The sequence below is a fragment of the Triticum aestivum genome, chromosome 7D (genome assembly GCF_018294505.1).
Source record: "Triticum aestivum cultivar Chinese Spring chromosome 7D, IWGSC CS RefSeq v2.1, whole genome shotgun sequence".
Lineage (NCBI taxonomy): Eukaryota > Viridiplantae > Streptophyta > Magnoliopsida > Poales > Poaceae > Triticum > Triticum aestivum.
The window spans coordinates 12,434,395-12,452,265 of NC_057814.1; the positions used below are offsets into that span (position 1 = coordinate 12,434,395).

The 17,871-nt window shown below is 47.0% G+C and overlaps 1 long non-coding RNA gene across 1 annotated transcript; it reads left to right on the forward strand.

Annotated features, from left to right (window-relative positions):
- The first annotated feature begins 5,306 nt into the window (after positions 1 to 5,306).
- Positions 5,307 to 6,023, forward strand: LOC123166509 (uncharacterized). The gene is made up of 2 exons (XR_006483573.1): positions 5,307 to 5,559; positions 5,654 to 6,023. It is a non-coding gene; the product is annotated as an uncharacterized lncRNA (long non-coding RNA).
- The last annotated feature ends 11,848 nt before the right edge of the window (positions 6,024 to 17,871 follow it).

A 17,871-nucleotide genomic window follows, 5' to 3' on the forward strand; every position in this document is an offset into this window, starting at 1 on the left:
CAATGTCTTAGTAATGAGTATTCGTCACATCATGTTGCCAATATACTGTATACAAACAAACAAACAACATTTGATGGTTGTTCTACATAAAAACGTATGCAAAGAAATTTTGAAGTAGTAAATGTTGCCATAATATAGAAAAGCAAAGGACATCCATGTGATCAAAGAACATTCAGTTCTATCTTACATCTCCACAAGGTTAAATAAAATTTAAATCCAGTCAAAATTTCTACAACTTTGCTTACTACTAATAAATGATCTAAACAAGGGAGCACATGTCGTCCTTCTGCAAAGGAAGGCCGATCTGCTATGCTAATTAATTGGCCAGAATGTGGATGAGCGCGTCTTGCTTGACAAAGATAAATCACATTGGATGGAGCGGCTCATATCATGAAGCAACGACGTGTACCGAATGGCTTGACAAGCTCCTCCCATACGCCGCTGGATGCTGGCTGCATCTGATGTCACCAGGTGCAAGATAGTGACGTTGTGCAAGTTTAGTCTACAAGCTAAATCTGCTCTAGCGTTGATTATGCTACTTTGCATGGAATACTTGCACTAATGAATTACATGGATTCACAGATATTCTCGGCAAGTGCGGATTGCTAATACTTATTACTTTTTTATATAGTTCGTCTATGTGTATCTTTATTTTGGCCATATAACTAATAGAAAAGTATATATATTAAAATATCTTTTAACAATCTAAATTACTATAGTAACAAGAAAATATAGATGTATCATTAGCCCCAAAGATCACATACCATGATTATGTATGTGATATATATGTGTGTAGTAGGAATAGAAAGTATTAAAGAATCAGGTAAAACATAAAAGAAATTCTTTATGATTTTTTTGGTACGCACAACTTAAATCTGAATGATCTATCACACAGTCCCAGTAGCTTTATTAATCATAAAAGAAATTCAGCAAGAATTTGTTGGTTTAGACAACAACCTAAAATCTGAATAATGTATGGCTCTTAAATGTATGACAAACTAGAAATTTGTTATATACATTATTCTACAGTGTCACATATTTTCATAGAAAACCATGCATGTTCATTGTTGTTTATACAAACATATTCTTATATAATAAAACAAAACTAGGTACAAACCAATGTTTCCGAGGGAGGACTTGCTTGAATGTTGTATGCATATAAAATCTATTCCACGAAGCGAAGGGTTTTAAGATCGAATTCTACGGTGCTTCTATCGCAAAAATGAAGATGTATGTCTTTTTAGGTATTGAAAAGACAAGAGCATATATGTTACAATTCGGGCACTTGATCATCTACCTTTTAGAAACTTATATGTCATGAATACATGATACATGCAACAACTTTTGAATTTGTAGCCATGTTGTCCACAAATATAATATGGCAATCAATAATAACATATTCATATCAATGCCCAACATTTATAATTGGTACACACTTTGTGATACTTAATATTAAATGAGCTAGCCCGCGCAGATGCACAGGTTGATGACTAGTACTGCTATATTAGCATTTCTTTTCATAATTTTATTGTTTTTTGCATGTGATACATTAACGTGGAGTACGTACTACAATCTAGACTATTGTTATTATTTTGGCCAGGGACAACACACGGGGTTACGTGCGTCGACAAAATATAGTTGGTGAGGGACATGCACTACTACCACCAAAGGTATAGTAACACTCCACCTTTGCTTGTCGGGGACAGATAGAGACGTGCCGAAGACTTGGCTTGACTTGAGTCGTCGTCGTCGGGACCGTCACATGTCTAAATCTTACACCAATTTGGTGCTTATGTTATTATCTGCCCCCACCTTTGTCCATTTCTGCCGACTTATCCTTCCGCGATCGCTATTTTTTAAAAGAAAATTTGGATCTATTCATCAAATATCATGACAATACAATGAAAAAAATATATTAAAAAATATGTTCATATCCGTAGACCATCTGACTACAAACACTGAAGTTAATTGAAAGCTTCTTGCGGTTATCGTTGCTTCCTCATCGAAGCCAGACAAATCTTACTATAGTAGACAGTCGAAAAGTTATTGTGCTATGGCCCCAAAGAACTACCTCACTAGAACAGAAACCGTCGCCGATGAAGAGAAGCGTACATCGGAAGGACCCAACCTATAGACACATGAACGCAGATGGACGAAGACCAGATCCACGCAGATCCAACAAACACAAACACCGACCAGATCCCACGAGATCTGCCGAAGACACGCATTTGCACAAAAATAATGCCAAAGTAGTTCTACTGAAAATAGCATCAATCCGGATAAGTTTCACTCAAATCATGCAAATTAGAGGGCAAAACAAGAGCAAAAGTGTTTAAAAAAGTAGATACGTTGGAGACATATCACCATCTAGCTTGCTGACCTGGACCGACCGACTCGGGCTCCTCCATCGCCCAAAGCAATATGTCCACTAAACTACGGGTCGGTAATGGTAGATAGCGTCGTATCCAAGAAACGCGCTGTTGATTACCACTCGTGATAAAAAGAAACGAGGCTCCCGCGACCGCGTCGTCCCCGCAGCGACCGGTCGCCCCTCCCCCACCCCTCCCAATGAGCGCTCCCCCTTTCCTCCTCATCGCCGCCACCGTCGCTAGCGCCCGTCGCAGGCCTGGCCCGGGCAGCGCTGGCGGCGGCGGCCCCTCGGCCCTTCCCCTCCCAGGGGTCCTCCGGCGCGGGACGGGGCGATTCCGGGCGGTGCACTCAGGCAGAGGCGGTCCTGCGCGGCGTCAGAGATCCTGGCGCGGGCGGGGGCAAGCTCTGGGCGGCGGCGGCGTCGTTGACGACGGGGCAGCGCGGCGGCGCGGTCTGGAGGCGCCCGCCCGGCCCAGATGAATCTGGGCCGTTCGGGCCCCATCTGTGCCGGGGCAGGCCGTTGACAGGCGTGGCGTCTGCGGGTCTCTCAGGAGACGGTGGCGATGGGTCCGGCTGGTGGCGGGCGGCGGCTTCAGCTGCCGGCGTGCAGCAGTGCCGTGGCTGGGGCTTTGCGGTCCCGCTATGGGCCGGCCAGGCCCAGTTGCATGGTTTGCCCTGGCTGCGGCGTCCGGTCGGCAATCCTCGTCGGTGCGGGAGGCAGAGGCCTCCGGTGCGATGGCGGTGGAGGCGATTCCCTCCCGTTCGGCTCCGGTGCTTCCGTCCGTTCCATCTTGGCGGATCTTACCTCTGTTCTCTTGTCCTCGTGATGGTGTTCGCAGCAAGACGGCGTGGATGGGTCCAAGACCGTGGTGGCGCTTGCTTGCGGGTGGCAAGACGGTGGTTTGGCTCCTTTCTAGTGGGTGCCGGAGAAATCCCTGCTGGTTCTTCCGGCTTCGACGTGGTGATGCCGGTGGGTGCCGCCATTCCTTCTTGAAGGGCGTCGGTGCTACCCATCCCCCGCTCCCCTTCTGCGTGCTGGGGGAAACCCTAGGACTTGTCCACACAGCAGCATCGTTGGCGTCGCATTCCTTCTTGGAGGTGTTGTTTGGTACGCAGAGATCCGGTGCCATGGTGAGTGGTGGGACGTAGATGGAGGGCGCAGCGGTGGTGGACCATTCATGCTTGTCGAGCTGCCGTTGTTGGCATTTTGGTCTTCTTCCTTTTTTCTTTGGGCTTGTTGTGCCATTCGCCCAGGCACCTTGTGATTGATGTTCGTGCTTTATAATATAAAGCGGGTGAAAACCCTATTTCGTAACGGTCGGTAGCGCCCCCAAGATGCCATGGAACTATGGGTATTTCCATGAGGACTCGGGGCCAACGACTTTGGCAGGGTCATTCTTGCTATCCGATTGGAGTCTATCCCGATGCCCACGGGCTTCACGATGCACATGGACACCGCCGTGTTGATGAGGAACACTGGTTGCGCCTAGAAAATCATGGTCCGATCCGTCAATGATAGGCTCACCTTTAATAAAGGGTGTGCCCCCCTTCGTCGTACCTCATCTCATGAAGATCAACCACCTCGTGAACTTCAAGGTGGTGACTCCCGGCGTCTTTGAAGTGATCATCTTCGACACCAACAGCGTAGAGGAGGGCGCCAAGTCCAAGCCGTAGGAGGAGGCATTTTCCCTGGATAGCTAGTGTGTTATCTTTGTTGTTGCGTGTTAGTTTACTTTTGCGTTGGACTATTAGTTTAAGACCTTCGCATGTATGACTATGCTTTAAGACTTTTGCATATGACTAGTAATATATTGCGTATGACTATGATTTAACTCTCTATGACTATGTTGTGCCCACGGGAATGTGTGTGCTGATATCCTCGCCACTCTAGTAAAAGGTTACGAGACTAATTTCTAGTATCTACTTAAACAACAATACTTCGCATCTGGGTAAAACAAGAATGCAACCAAACACCAATGCGTGTGTTTGTACTCAGCCAAAGTGGAGAGGATGCGAGCATACAAACTATGCATGGAACATGTTTTTTGGCCAGCCAGATTGAGTCGGGCCAGAGATGCAAAATGCCCTAGAGACATCCTTTAATCTTTCCCGGAGCAATTTCTCTCTCTCTCTGTACTTCCATACCCACTTCATTCGGAATTATTTATCTCAGAAATGGATGTATATAGACGTGTTTTAGTTCTAGATAAACTCATTCTTACGACAAATAATTCAGGATAAAGGGAATAATAAATTATCCCATGGTTGGCGGCACGAAGTAGTATCCGCCTTCTGAAGTTATTTCTTGCGGCAATTTACAAAAACCGCCTGCGTTCACGAAACCGTTGTTCATTTATTATGTAGTACAACGTTTGCACGTGCAAACAGGACTCACGCCTCCCTTAAAGAATTGCAAGACATTTGGGATCGGATCATTACGCTAGTCATTTATAAAAGCTTATATTTCTCTATGGAGAGGAAATACATTACTAGACGAATACTGTCTTTGGAGGCTGAGCTCCATGGAGCTTGGTTCTAAAAAATTTGAATTTTGTCGAATTTCATATTTTCTACATTTCAAAACATACTAAAAAAACACAGATACACATGAAGGCATAACACACCCGTGTGTAAATTTTCAGGGGAAAATACATTAAAATGAGGGCTGTGCAAAAAAGGCAAATCTAGGGCTTTTTAACACATGATACTTTTCATCCTGCCAGGCCATGAATTTGTCTTTTTTATACAGGCAACATTCCAACGTTTTTCATCCTGAAACTTTACACACATACACATAACATCATTGTTTACTTCCACAATTTTTTTCAGATTTTTTTGGAACCGAAAATTTTGATTTTTGATTTTTTCTTCAAGAAAAGTCCTCCATAGAGGCCAAGAGCTAAACGTCCGTTCTCATTACCGGGGGCCTATAAATTTGCCCGCTCGCCGGGGGTCGAAGAGCATCACACGTTCCCCGGACTCAAAGCAACGAGCGAGCCAGCACTTTCTGCTCAGATCACCCGATGGGTTCCAGGTCCTGCTCCTACGTCTTCTTGCTCGGCCTTTGCTCCCTGCTGCTAGTGGTGCTTTCAGGCCAGCGCACGCTAGCTCGAGACACTCCCGTGTCCACAGCAACGGCCTTGGCTCCATTTGTTCATGCGCCTGCCAAGGGCGACGCCGGCGGCCACCGTAAGTAACCCACTTGCTCAACACTCGTTCCTATGGAGTTATGCTTCAACACTCGTAGCTAGCTGGTGTTCATGCATAGCTTGTGTGACCACAGGTGCTGATGTGGATAAGCCTCGAGTATCGGATGAGAAGCCAACAATAACCGGAATAATCTGGAGGCCCGTGCCTAAGATCCACTGCCCGTCCATCTTTTGCGGTACCAAGGCTGCCACTGCCACTGCCCCTGCGGCAACGGCACATCCATGACAAGAAGAAGATAGAGTGGTGGTTCGCAATGTAATCATATGCATGTTTTCCTACCCTGGTTTTAGTAATTTAGATATATATGTATGTGTTCCACGAGTGTTGCAGCGTGCCTGCAAAGGCCTCTCGATGGATACTAGTAGTGCTATGGTAGCACGGTCGGGTTGTAGTTTCATTCATTGTATCTGTCGATCATGCAATTGGTTGCTGTCTCTCGGTCCTTTTTTTGTTGTTGTTGAGGAATAACAACGTGTTCATTTTTTTTTTGAGGAATTTCCGAAAGCTGTAACCGTGCGACCCTTGCGACGCACCTCACGTTCGCCCATAAAACAACATCCGCCCACGGACCCACCCGGCGACTGTCGGTATTCACGCCGGCTTGCTACTAGACGGCCTTTCATGGTAGTCCGGCACTCCGGCTGACACTCCAACCGGGGTTCAACCATTCATGATCGTGTGCCTTACTGGTCCGGTCTGCCCCTCCACTGCCACCCATTCCCAGGTCCGGCACAGCATAGAACCGGGTGCTGCGTCGCTGCCCCCAAGTAATTAACCGTGGCCACGGCTGGCGTAAGGCGCGTAACGGCGTAAGAGCATCTACAATGGGATCCCTTATACCCGTTTCAAACGCCCGGACAGACCGTCCGGTCACTGACTGGTTACAAAAACGCGACCCAACCAGATCCCTTATATCCGTTTCAAACACTCGGACTGACCGGTACCCCTCATATCCATCTCAAACATGAAGACGATACGAGGGCTCACGGACACGCCCGGGCGCGCCCGGTTAGTCAGGCACGAATGAGGCAACCCCACCATGGACCACCTTTTCTATTTCTTTACTCAATCTTTTCTTTCTCTTTCTTTTTCTCCATCACTCACGTGCAAGTGACCGGACATATGAGAAAAAATATGAGAAGTATGGATGCGCGGACGAAAAAGTAGAGACTCAAAACGGACACGTCCGATGACTAACCGGGCGTGTCCGTGGGCGTTTGAGGGGTCGAATTAGAGGTACGTGGCTGAAGATGCTCTAACGGCATGTGTTGAAGCACATCACAAGCAACTTGCTGAAGAAATGCAGATTCAAGTACAAACATCTGTGCTCGTATTGACGATTGGGTAACTCAAACTGGGAAAGTAAATGTAACAGCAACACGCCCTTGTCCACTGGAAGAGAAGCAGCTCCGCCCTGCATTCCAAAGGACATCGCACTCTGAATGACATGGGGTCTTCTTCATCCTCATCAGGAGAACAAGTAAAGTCTCTGAAATCTGCCTTTACCAATGGTTAGGGTCTTCAGGACACTTCGACGGCGGCAACGAACAACCGGCAGCAGAGGTGCTCTGCAAGGAGATCCGCTTGTACCCCCTCGCGTCGCCTCCCTGGGCGATGCCAGGGGGCTAAAAATTCCAGTGCCGCCAGCCTCCCTCGGCCATTCTCCTGCCGCCACTGCCGCCGGCGAGGTCCGCGGTGGCGGCGGGCCCGATGCCAAGGCGCTAGGGCGGGCGGATCTGCAGCAGGAGCCCCATGAGGCGGCAAGGGCGTCTCTTGTGGTGCGCCCGTGGGCAGCAGGCAGGGTGGCGGGCAGCGGCCAGGACGGCGATGGGCTTCCCTTCGTGCATGGATGGTGGCAACACTCCATGGATGAACCGGTGGATGGCTCTGCCTGAAGATGGGTCGCGGCAGCCGCGGATCTGGCGTCCCCTCCAGATCCACCGCGGCATGGTCTTGGCTGGCCGGCGGTGCATGGAGGGACCGGTGAGGGTATGGAGGATCTCTACCGGAGTACCAGTAGCGGCATTCGTCTTCATGGCGAGACTCCGCGCGGTTCTAGCCAGTCACGAGATCGGGACGACACGGCTTCCGGTGAAAATCGCGCCTGACTGCGGTCTTGGCGGACGATGGCGGCGTCTCTGACGTCGTTTCTTTCTCGAGGCATCGTTGTTGCAGGTCACGTCAACCTGATCGGGAGGTTCGGGGAAACCCTAGATCTGGGTCTACCGGATCGGACAATGACGACGTTTCGATGTCGTTCTCCCTCCTGTGGGCATCGTTTTGGACCAAGTGCTGGCTGGAAGGGACAAGAGGAGGAGCGGTGTTTCATCTTGTCCATTGATGACGGCGGATCTCGGCGGCGTGGCGCAGTGGAGACTCGGCGCCTCATGAGCGGAGATCGACTCGCGCAGGAGGGTGACGCTGCCTGGCGTCGTGGTGGCGTCGGTGGCAGCTAGACCGGGCAAGGTTGATGCAGCAGTACAGCTCTGAAGATGGATTAGTGGCAGGTGGCTGCGACGGCCTTATACCCGGCACGCGTCCTGTTTGAGGAGCACGCCGGATTGGTGGGTGCCCATACCCGGCAGGCGTCCTGGTTGGGACCTCAAGTCTTAGATGTTAGGTTTGGCTGTGAGGTCTGTTTGGTATTAGGCCCAGACTTTCAGCGCCCCTCCATCAACTGGATAGGAATACCCGATAGGCTGCGAGGTCAATAATTAATAAAATGGCCGTATACATCGTGCAAATGCAGAGGCCGGGGGTCATCCTCCTTTTTTAAAAAAAGACACTTCAACGGCACTCCCGATAGAAAGAGGCTAACACCAACATCCAAACCCGCACTGCACCAGGCTACAATACCACTCGATTCAGTAACATCCAGCTTCTAATTGATTCTTCCACCGTCTCCCCGCGGCAAAAAGAGTATCACAAGGATGACAAAATACACATTTATCTCTCCTATACTTTATAGTTATCCTATTAGTATGAGCCACTTCTTAGACAAGAAAGAATTAAGGGTAATGGTACACCTGCATAATACTACTTACGTGTTTGACGTAATATGCAACGTGGTCAAATAGAACTAGAGATATAAGAGGATAAAGCGCGGCCCACCCTCCTGAAAATCCGAGGGGGCGGGGGGAGGGGGGGTGTGGAATTTAATTAGTTTGGAAAATACGTTAGCCTTCGCAGGCCCTTCGTAGATGTAGGATTATCCGAAAATTAATATGGAAATCCCCCTAGAGCAGCACGTAGTTTTTTTTTTGAAGGTCGCAGCATGCTGTTGGCGTCCAATCACTTCCAAGCAATCAACTAAATTAACACAACGCATGGCATGTAGGAGCTCCTGAAACCTCTGGACGTGCGACCTATCATACATACGAAAGAGTATGATTTGTAAAATGTCTGTATTGTCCTTTACACGTTTATTGAGGGGGTGTGCCGAATCAGGACTTCAAGCAACCACCTAAATTAACATAGGAACAAAAAGCAAAATAGAATAAAAAATCATGGGGCCACACAATCAGTTATTAATGCAGCCTGAATGGAAGCACACCCGACGACACACGAGCTGGATAAAGCTCTCGTGTCGTGTCGTATGCACATTTAGCAACACCAAAAATCCCCTCAAAAAAAACACCAAAAATGTTGAATCAAAATCAAATGGAGAAGGTATTACTAATTAGCGACGGGAGAAAGCAGCAGCTGGGTATACGTAATTGTCCCTTGGTTTCGACTGGCTGGTTGTGCTCTGTTCAATCTGCTTATACCAGGTACCATTTGTCCAAACTTGTCAATGAAGTGGATAAACTGAGTTTTCTACGGCACCACAGAACACATGGTGGTCTGGTCGTTTGTGAAAAATGGCGAGTATCTTTGTCATGCATAATTCAGGATTGAAAGTTACACACATCCATGTTTGTCTATGCGCAAGCATCTTTCCGGCTTACATTATTTTAGTTTACAGACAACTAGCCCTGCACCTAAACTGCTCCGGGCCAATAGCTCCTGTGCGATGTTTTTCATGCGAATTGGAAGGAGTGCGATGTAGTTCGAATGAATGGCTGTGGTGCGACACATTTTAGCGTGTAAATAGCCCAGGGCCACATGGGGGTTAAATTGGTCATCAACCAAGCCCGTTTATGTTAGGACATGTGGGTCCAACTTAATTGGTCCTCAAAATAGCTGACCGTGCCCTGCCGCCCCCGTCCGCCCCCACTGCCACTCTGCCCCCCCCCCCCTTCTTCTCCGGCGGCGGCGGATCTTGCATTCTCGGCGGCGGCGGCGGAGCCCTCATTCTCACCGGGCGCCCGTTCCCTTCGTCCTCAGAAAATGGTGAGTGAATTCGAACCCTAGTCCCGTTCCTCTCTCGGGCCCGTAGATCTCAGCTCGGTTCCTCTGTTTTCGCTTGTTGAATCGATAGGTTGTGAGGGGAGCCCGTGGGCATACTGAGATGGAGCCGCAAGATTCAACTTCGAATAGGTAATGCACCTCTCTCTGATCCAATTTCATCTGCTCTTTCTCATGGGCTCACATTGTCCGCCACTGACAGAGGGGATGCTGTCGCTTGGACGTTCGAATTGACGGTCAATTTCTTTCCATCAAAGGCAAAATTAGTTGATGGTAGCATACAGAACATTGAGAGAGACACAATTGTTAGATGAGAGGTTGAGTTTACAGAGATTGATCCACAAGTTCTACAGAACATCGGAGAGAAGACAGTGAAGAAATGGGTGGAAAAAATTGGGGAGAATATTGTTTGAGGTCCAGAGCAAGAAGTATCACTGTTGCCGTTTGATGATTGGAAAGGAGAGTATGTGAGAATAGAAGATGGTGAACAGATTGTTGAAGAAATCGATCGGCAAAACGGTTGGACCAGCAAACGGGCTAATTTTTTTGCTGAGCTCGTTGATCTGGATATTTTTTTCGAAGGTTGGATATGTGTCATCACACTTGGCTGCGCAGATGGTAGATGATGATTGGGCTTCACAGAGGCCATTGATTCCCATGTGTACTGAACTTACAGTAATAGCCGAAGAGGGACAGGTGACTGGAACTGAAACTGCAGCTACTGTTGATTGGAATGTAGTTGAATTAGATGAGCCTACTGATTTGGTCATTGCCCCAATGCCTGACATTGAGATGGCCAAACTTTTTGGCATTCTAGTCGATGACAGAGATAAGATGGAGAGGGGCGAATCTAGTTTGCCTGCTAATGCTAATGAAGATGTAGATGGACAGTTGATGAAACAAGCTGCAGATGAAGTAGATGATGCACATGATGATGAGCTGGTGCATGTGTATGACAAAGAAAACCCTGTCATTGAATTGGGGAAGTTGTGGCCAAACATGAATGAATTTAGAATGTGTTTCAGGACTTATGGATTGAAACATGAGTTTGATGCCAAGACTGTTTGGACTGATAGAAAGAAGTTTTATGCGAGGTGTAGAGGATTTGATGGTAGTGTCAAGCCTTGCAAGTGGTACATATCTGCTAGACTGCAACCTGATGGAAGTACTGTCAGGGTTAACCAAATCTCCAATCAACATACTTGTATTACAAGTTCACAGAGAGTATCAACCATGACATCACAACTTTGGGTTGCAGAAAACATCACCCCAATTTTAGCCAAAACACCAAACACTACTGCCAAGAAACTGAAAGTAGACTTGGAAAATATGTACCCCATTAAACTGAAATATACCACAGTGTGGAAGGCAAAATAAAGGGCAATGAAAATTTATATGGTGATTGGGCAAATACATTTAGGATGCTTTACAACTTCAAAGCAGAGGTGGAAAAGAGGTCACCTGGCAGTGTTGTGGAGATAGATACTGAGGTATCAGCCGAAGGTGAAGTCAAGTTCTCCAAGTTTTTTATGGCTTTGAAGCCTTGCATCGATGGCTTCAAAGCAGGCTGCCGTCCATATTTGAGCATAGACTCATCATTTTTGACAGGCAAGTGGAATGGTCAGTTGGCAGCATGCAATGCTCTAGATGGACACAACTGGATGTTTCCTATTGCTGTTGGCTTGTTTCAGTCAGAAACAGAGGCTTCATGGACATGGTTCATGATCCAGTTGAAAAGATGCCTAGGCCCAATGTCACCTTTGGCTATACACACAGATGCATGTAAGGGGCTGGAAAATTCAGTGAAAAATGTTTTCCCACATACTGAGCAGAGGGAGTGCTTCGGTCATTTGTGGATGAATTTGCTCAAAAAAATTAGAGGAGAAGAATTTGGGCGCATGTGGCCAGCAGCAAGATCTTACACTAGAGAGACACACAAATATCATCTTGATAAGATAATGGCAGCATGCGATGAGTTTGGTCCATGGCTGAACACCTACCATTCTTTGTTATGGTACAGGTCAGGATTCAAGACTGCCATCAAGTGTGACCACATCAACAACAATTTGGCAGAGAGTTTCAACAACAAGGTGAAGGAGTTAAAAGATTTGCCTGTGCATGACATGGTTGACCAAATCAGGATCATGCTCATGCGGTTGTGGGAATTGAGAAGAAGGATAGGTGATTGTCTGCAAGGTGATAAGCTTCCAGCAGTGGTACAACAGGTGGTCAATAGGAGCAGAAGTCTTTCACATTTGTTTGTTGAAAAATCTTCACCTTGGGGTGCTGAAGTTAGAGATAACAAAACTGGAAGGAGACATGTTGTTAACACTGAATTGCATGATTGCACTTGCCTCGAGTGGCAACACACTGGTAAACCATGTGAGCATGCCATTCTTTTCTTAGCATCCCAACCGAAGATAAACATGCACCCATATTTGCATGAATATTATTCGGTAGCAAAATTCAAAGCTGCATATGCTACTCCAATTCCAGCACTTACAGATCAGTCTCAGTGGCCTGAAGTGGAGATTGAATTTTCCATGTGTCCTCCCTTAACGAAAAGAAAGGCTGGCAGGCCTAAACAGAGTAGATTCAAGGCATGGTTTGAGAAAGGTGGGAGTAGTAAGAAGGGAAAGAAAGATGGAAAGCCAAAAAGGGCCCAAAAAGGTAACAAAAACAGATGCAAGTTGTGCCAGGAACTTGGGCACAGAGTGGGGTCTGTCAAATGCCGTTACACTCCTGAAAAGCGAAAGTATGTTCTTGTTTATTTGTCTGTGTTTTGATTTGGTGCTTTTTTCCAATTACTATATCTATAACATTTTCCCAATGGCCAAGAGGAAGCGCGCAAGTCAACCCCTTGTTGTTGAACAGTGTTGGCCAACAAAAAAAGCAAGAGCCAATGGCTGTAGAAAGAAGAGAAGTGTGCCTGAGCCTGAGCAGACTGAAGAAAATCATGCTGCAGTCAACATTCAGACTGAAGAAACTGATGTCGAGGTGCACACCGAAGAAACTAAAATTGCAGTCAACATTCAGACTGAAGAAACTGCTCTCGAGGTTGGAACTGAACCTGAGCGTGTCGAGGCTCAGACTGAAGAAACCCATGTTGAGGTACACACCGAAGAAACTGAAACTGCTGTCAACGTTCAGACTGAAGACACTAATCTCGAGGGTGTTGGCAAGGTGTTGAAAAGACCAGTGAAGAAAACCAAGATGATCAGTGAACTTGTGTGTAGTAGAACCAAAAACAAGAAGTGCTAAGGCGAAGAAGGGCACACGACATGGTAGGAAGAGGTAGAACAGAGAACTGTTTGAAAATTTGTGTCATGTAATAATATTTGTAACTTGATGCGTACTGGTAGTCACTATGTATCCCCGTATTTCTATCCGAACTTGTTTTTTGGTCATTGTTTTAAATTCAAATTTGGATTCAAAGTTGGGCTCAAATTTTAATTAGGGATGGGGTATTGATGTTTTAATTCTATCTAAAGTACCTCAACTGAAATATGTTTGCTTGCTGATCAATCCGAGCCCTTTTGGTACGTAGAATTCATAGTCATGAAAAGTGTGTTTCAAATGACCTCCAAAGATAGGGTAAACGGCTTCATATTTAAACAAGTTTTTGGCACCTTGTCTAAACCAGCCAAATAATTTTTCTACACATCTATTCTACCTATGTAGTGTAAATCTAAAGTCTCACTATTTATTGAATTAATTTTATATTATTTTCTTTTCTTTTTGAAAAAACAAGGTTTAATAGAAAATTATATATAAAACAAGTTTAAAACATGAAAATGGGAAGTAAGTTAAGATCTTTCTTAGTCAATCCAAAATGAAGTTTTGGTGAGGTTTTCACACTTTTCATTTTCAAAACCCCACCTACTCTCGGGTGCCCACTACTCTCTCCCTTGAACTCCATACTACATTGTTCAAGGAATGATAATTTAGTGAAGGATTTTTCGTAAAAATGTATGTAAACCATATTTTTATATTTTTCTCGTTACTATACGACATAATAAGACTATGCGCGCAAGTTTTATATTTTTTTGATTTTTTCGAATTAGTTATGCTCAACCATAATCACTCAAAACCCCTCAAAACCTCTGAAAACCCCTCAAAACCCCGCACACTCCCGGGTCGTTGTGCGTGGACGGTTGGGATCAGGCGCTAGGGTTAGCTACAGTGTCCTTCGATCCGCATGAGACGCGCTGATTGGTTGAATCAGTGGGGTTTGGATCAGCCTCTCTCGTTGGGGCATCAGGACCGTTCTTTTGAATCCAACGGCACGAGTTGACAAGGTGCATGGACCAAGCCTATGCAGCGCCCTTTCCATCGTTGCATGCGTGCCTACCCGCAGCGCCGGCGCCCGTTGCAGCATGCATGCCCACCCGCAGCACTGCGCCTGTGCGTTGCATGCATGCCCTTGACGTAGCCCTGCTCCGCCACCCCTCTCGACGCAGTAAGCTGTCGCATGCCTACCATTAGCACCGATGCAGCGTCGCATCAAAGCATGCACCCGGCCACAATGCAACAGGCAGACCCCGATGCAGAGACAACCAAAAAGCCAACGGTGCATTGTGTGCTCCTCTTTGAACGACACAATACTGGCATGATGGGTATTGATGCAGTTCAAATGGCATGCTTCTCGTTACAAGATGGGAAAATTAAGGCGTTCATTATTGTCACGTCTCCCATCGACCGAACGTTGCCCTCTAGCCAGGCCCTAGCAAGCAGGCTACATTGCCATGCATGCATGCACGGGCGGCACACGCAGAGAACCCGGGGCAGACGTCTCCCCTTCACCCACGACGACACAGACGCGTGCGTGAGACCATCCCCCTTGACCCGCGACCGGTGGCACAGAAGCGTCGCAGCCCGTTTCCCACGCTCGTGTACACACTTCGTTGGGGCGCCACCAAACGCCGCCCGCCCATTAATTCTACCGGGTGAAACCACTCGAAGAAATCAAAAACCACGTCGCACTTGGGCTATTTAAGCCGGGCACTATCGTCTTCCTCTCCCTCCTCATCCATACCCCATCCTCTGCCTCCTCTGCCCTCCTTCTTCCTTCTTCTCCATCAAACCCGATCGAGCCCTCGAGCCACCATGCAGTACAACGCCCCCACCTACCGCTTCCCCCCAACCGTGCCGGAAAGGCTCTACCCAGCCGGAGTCTACGTAGAGAGAACCCTTAGGGTGTGGGCGATCTCAAGGTGGAGGGGCGCAAGGGAGTTAACGGAGTTCGTCCTTGCGGCCGGCTTCCGCCACCTCCCCCCCCCCCGGCTCTCCAAGGATGTACCATGTTGAGGAGGTCAACCACAATGGCGTTGTGGTTGGGCTCCTCGCTACGTTCACTAACCCCTTCGATGCTTTCCACCTCCTCGGGCGAGTGTATTGGGTTGGTTGTGAGTTCATAGCTTTCACCACCCATAACATCTTCACCGACTTCAACAACATCTTCCCCAACAACGGCGTTATGCACACGCTCCCGTACCCCATCAACAACGGGGAGGAGTGAAGGGCGCCCGGAGGAGCGAGGTGGCGTTCACCCGGAGGAGGAGGAGAAGAAGAACGCGAAGAAGAACCCGCGTTTGGTGCCCCCCGATCTATCTAGCTTGCTATATATCTATCGTATTAGTATTGTAAGTTGTAATCGTTATGCTACTATTATTAAGTTGTATTAGTATTTTAAGTTGTAAGGCTATCGTGGAGTTGTAAGGCTATCGTGGAACTATGGGTTGCAATCGTTATGCTTCTATATAATCGTTATGCTACTATATATATTGTGTGTTTCATGCTATTATTTGTAGATTGCTATGGGTTGTTCTTGCTATTATTTGTGTATTCTATGGGTTGCTACCGGCCCGGGTTGCTACATCCCAATCACCACACACACCATCTCCAAAATGTTGGCCAAATAATGGGTCATGACCCAAACCATGGACATGCAACTAGGAGCCCCATGCAAATCCACTATGGACATGCAACTAGGAAATGCAAACTAATTCACTTCATGTAAGCATGCAACTCATTTAGTTCATGGAACCGTAGACATGCATAAAAACAAGTAACATTTAGTTTTAGTGCATCAAAAAATGATCCATCACAAAATTTAGTGCAAGAAAAAGGGGCGCCCAAGAAAAAGGCCACGGTAAAAACAAGTAACATTTTATTTGCCGAAGTTAGAGGTGGGCTGGTGCCCCTACGCGGGTGGGCTGGTCTCTATTTAGGCATGGCTATTTTTTCACGGCCCAACATCTATTCGGTAGCCCAGTTTTGTTTCTTACTAGAAACTGAATTTGGGTGTGTACTCTGTTAACTCAAGAACAAAAACAGAGAAAACAGAGCATGAACACTGAATAATCTGTCTTCCAAATTGCTACTTCAATTCAGATAGATGAACTTGGCATGGCGCACAGATCACATCCTCTACCCTGACAGGCCTAAATGCCCATTCTAATGACGGATGAACAACAAATAAAACAAAAACAGAGCAATGATACAACAATAGAAACCCCTGCCATGAAATTTGCTTGCTTCTGCAAATCGATCATCTGCATTATATGTTTCTTGATCTTCTTCAGTTCCTCGGTCAGTTCGGACTCCACATGCAGTTCAGCATTGCGTGCATACATCGCCATCGGCACGACTCTGCCCGCCCCTCCGCCCGAGCTCCCCATATTTTCCACAGCAATCGGCGGCACCCCGCCCAAATTGAGCTCCCAGGTTGCGGCCACGCGCGAATCAACGTAGCCCTCAAACTGAATCCTATGAACATATTCATGAATCCACTCGAAATGGTAACATTTCTTCAGGATCTGGAAACAACAACATGAACCCTAAATCCCAAATTCGAGGAGAAAAAAATAAAATATGGAGAAATCAGAGCAAAAGACAGCGAAAGAACGGGCTTAGAACTTAGATCTAACATTGCCATCCCTTCCTGCCATTGGTTTGCTCAAGCATTTCACAAATTCCCGCCTAAGATTGCCATTGTCATCCCTCTTAGTGATCAACCATTTAAGAGGGTCTGGGCATGGGCAGTCAGGGCACCTTGTGAGCAGCACTGGTCCATACTGTCGCCATTTTGAGTGCGTGGCGGAGGAGGTAGACATTTGTGCTAGGTCACCGGAGAAGAGAAAGATTGGGAAAGGGGATGAATGGGCGGCGGCGGGCGGACGGGCACGGGCGCTCGTCTCTTCTAGCTACGAGGAGGTGGGTCCCGCGAGTAGACAAGTGGTGGGTCCCGCGCTTACGTGGATAAGTGGTGGGTCCAGCCCCCAACAGCTAACGAGGGCATCATTTGAGTTTAACAGCCATGTCGTGCGTGGGTTATTTACCTGCTCAAAATTGTCGCACCACAGTCATTCGCTCGAACAACGTCGCACTCTTGCCAATTCATCTCAAATGTGTCGCACAGGAGCTATTGGCCCAAAGTGCTCCTGTCCTGCAGCATGAAAACTGAAAAGCAACATGGCTTTGAAAGCTCAATGGCACTGGATACCTGCTCCAAAATTCATTTTCTTTGCTCAGCGGACTTATGCCGAGTGAATATAAGATCTAATAGTCAAATCCAGTTGTATACATGTACGTGGTACACAGCCCCAAACCCTTTTCACATAAACGACAAACAGTGAACTTGAAAACCAATCTGCTATTTGGTTCCCAAGCCAAATCATTTCATTCAGTAATGCACACGCTGTTTCTTTAGGATCTTGTCACTGCATTTCACTGAATCAAGTGGACATTCAAGGGTTTGTTAATAGCCAGTGGATGGTAACCATGTAAAAACCGAACTGACACAGCTACCTTTGCTTTTAAAACTGCTATCCAGAGTTCAAACAGGGGGCTGCTATAATTTGATAATTTCTACTCAGGCAAATCCTATATATGAAAATACAGAAACTAGAAATGTATTGACTAAGACAATAAATGCTAACCCCT